Here is a 3444-nt window from a genome sequence, read left to right on the forward strand (position 1 = left end):
GAAACCAAAAGAACAGTAGAATGGATTGATGAAATTAGGAGCTGGTTCTTTGAAAGAATTAGTAAGATCGATAAACCCCTAGCCTGACTTATCAAAAGGAAAAGAGAAAGGACCCAAGTAAATAAAATCATGAATGAAAGAGGATAGATCACAACCAATGCTGAAGAAATACAATTATAAGAACATATTATGAGCAACTATATGCCAACAAATTAGTGAATCTGGAAGAAATGGATGCATTCCTAAAAACATATAAAGTACCAAAACTGAAATAGGAAGAAATAGAGAACCTGAACAGACCCATAATCAGGAAAGAAATTGAAGCAGTTATCAGAAATCTCCCAACAAACAGGAGTCCAGGACCAGATGGCCTCCCAGTGGAATTCTACCAAACATTGAAATAATATCTGTTCTTCTGAAGCTGTTTCAAAAAAAAAAAAAAAAAAAAAAAGAAATGGAAGGAAAACTTCCAAATTCATTCTATGAGGCCAGCATTACCTTGATTCCCAAACCAGACAAAGACCCCACCAGAAAGGAAATACTGATGATTTTGCCAGCAATATGAAATTTGCCATATTACCCATTGGCTTTAGAGCATTGGCCAGGGCGCAAACATGGTACAGTGTCTCTCCTTACAAAGAGTGCAATTTACTGAAACTATGAAATGTTGCTTCATTAAAAATAAATGTACAAAACAGCTCAGAAATCCATGGTGATATTTTATCTGTGGAATGGAAAATATGTGTTTTTCCACTCAGTATGTCTTTGCGGAGATTATTCATTCTCAAGTCTTGGTCAGTATAACCCAGAAGGAGTGAGCTCACCATGGCTCTAAGAGAAGGCCATGTCTTGCCAGTCAGTATCACATACTTGGATAGAACAAACAAGTGAGAAGTGGGCATGTTACTCAAGTTCAATCCAAGTTAGTTTGAGGCTTTAGCAGAAACTATTGAAAGAGAGACACTCCCTTTCTATTTGGGTTACTAAACTGATAGAAAGTCCTCCTGGAGCTATTAGCAGCCATCCTTACCCACTGCCTGGGAAAAGCATATTTGACAGTAAAGCCAACGTAGGGGGAGATGGAGTTAAGACAGAGAGACAATGCTCTGATGAATTTACTAGAGCAACTATATTCGGCACAGCTTTTGTCATGTTAGGTGATAGAGTCCCTTTTTGTTTTAAGCTGGTTCGAATTGGGTTTTTATCTTCTGTAACTGAAAGAAGCTTGACTAATTAAGTCAGTAATTTGAATATAACTTTTAGATGAGAAGTGTAATAGTTTTGTAACTGATATGCTTATTTTCCTTGTTGGAAATAACATACAGCTTTAAAGACATTTTTCTTGTTTTCCTTACATAATGTGATGTCCCTCTGAGAAGATACTATCTTGCTAACAAGGTGTTTGATTACACCATGTTGAATTTTTTACACAAAGCAGTTCTTAGACAAATTTGAAGACACATTCATTACCTTGTTTTCTATTTGTGTCATTGACACCAGCACCTATTTTCTATATATTAGGAAAAAAACTTTTTTTTTCCTGTTGATTTCCTGTGATTGTACACTGATAACAGGATATACCCAAACAGGGGAAACGTGATAAAATGCTTTTAAAGTTTCACTGGCCTTGGAGCAGCTTACGCCCTCCGTCAGTTACAGAGATGGTTAGCTGAACAATTTTCCCCTTTTTGTGGCTTGAGACTGTTCATTTCACTCTTTGACCCATCACTGAACTTGAGATGGCACGGTGGCCATTTCTTATGTCAGATCTTATCTTTTCAGACCTCTAAGTCTGCCTTTTTAATTTCTTTGTTGTCTTATGACTATATGGGCTTGTCTCTGAGTAAATTTCCAGAATGAAGGAGAGCTTGGAAAACATCTCATTATCACAAAAACACGGTTTCTTATGAGCTCTATTCCATATGTAAATACCCACTCATTTGAGTTTCTTTTCAATGTTTGGCATTTCAGTTTGTATACATCTACATATTTATATATAAATTATTCCACACACTTTAGGAGAAACTATTATGGGGGTGGCAAACATTATGTTAAATAATTATCATTTTTACAATTTGAAAGACTTTGTTCCCTTTCTGTTTTAAAAACACTACCCTTTACAGCTTATGTGGCCGTGACATTGAAAGTTCTACTGTTCAGATCCCTGGAATTCAGATAACATATTTTATTCCTGAATAATTAAAGTTCATTGTAATTGGAGATTTCTGTAGAAACTATTCAGCATATTTCCATGGTCTCTCTACCTTGTCTGTTCAATTGATGAGTTACTGTTTCCAAACTTCTCTGTGAGAAATGCACCTAACAGCTTGTGATGCAAATTATGCACATACAGGATTATATATTTATACACACAGAGCAGTATTTGTGATGGCACTTGTGAATGAAAATGATGCTTCCGACCCCTGCTCACTGTCTGATCACATTACACCACTGCTTAAAATTATGAAATGCTGCTCCATGTCTGAGAGATCAGTCCCCGCACCCCTGCATGCTGACATGCTTTACCTCCTGCATTCCCTGATTCCAGTCCCACTCACGTGTCCCAGGCTCTCATGTGGTTTCCGACTGCTGGGCTTTAGCACAGGCTGTTGTCTCAATCTGCAGTGCTCCCTGCCTGCTTTTGTCCCTGGCAAACTCAAATCTCCATGTAAGTGTAGTGACTTAGAGAAGGACTTTATTGACTGCTCTAAGTAATCTTTTCCTCTTTGATCCCCATGCACTCTTTATACACTATTATCACAGCAATGATAAGCTTTGTATTTGTTGAGATGTAATATTAACATAGTGGACTAAGAACTGAGGCAAACTTTGTCTAGCTTTATTTTGTGGAATGTTAAGCTGGGGTGGTTTTGATTTAAGAGTCATGGTTTCTTTGCTCACAACTGGTGGAAATAGAATACTTTGTGCAATGAACATACTTCCAAAACTAGAACTCTTTCATAGAACTCATCTCAGACAAGTATTCATTTATAGTTTTACTGATTTGGATCTATTGACCACTTAATGATTGACTTACATATACTTCAAGGACTTTGCATCCAGGAATTCTACTTTATTCTACTTTATCCCTTGATGTGGAACCACAGGACACATGCATTAAATTACCTGTATCTCAGTTCAAAGCATTGGTTTAGATTTAAGACAGAGAAACTCTAAGTGATAGGAGTGGTGGTAGGCTCCAGAACTGGTATTTTTGGGCTCTACACCAAAGTACCCAGCCCCACTAAAGCTAATTGCTGAGATTGTACAGAGCCAATACTCAGATGAATCCATTCTCTGCTCGAATTAATAGCAGTATAAAACCAGTTCTGAGGAATGATGACCCTTGTTCATCTTATTGAGATAGGTCACGCTTGGCTATGGGAGGCAGCCACTGCAGTGTGACTTACTGTTTGTTATTCTCTAGAGATGCCTGACCCTCCT

The sequence above is a fragment of the Lutra lutra genome, chromosome 5, assembly GCF_902655055.1.
Source record: "Lutra lutra chromosome 5, mLutLut1.2, whole genome shotgun sequence".
In the NCBI taxonomy this organism is placed as follows: domain Eukaryota; kingdom Metazoa; phylum Chordata; class Mammalia; order Carnivora; family Mustelidae; genus Lutra; species Lutra lutra.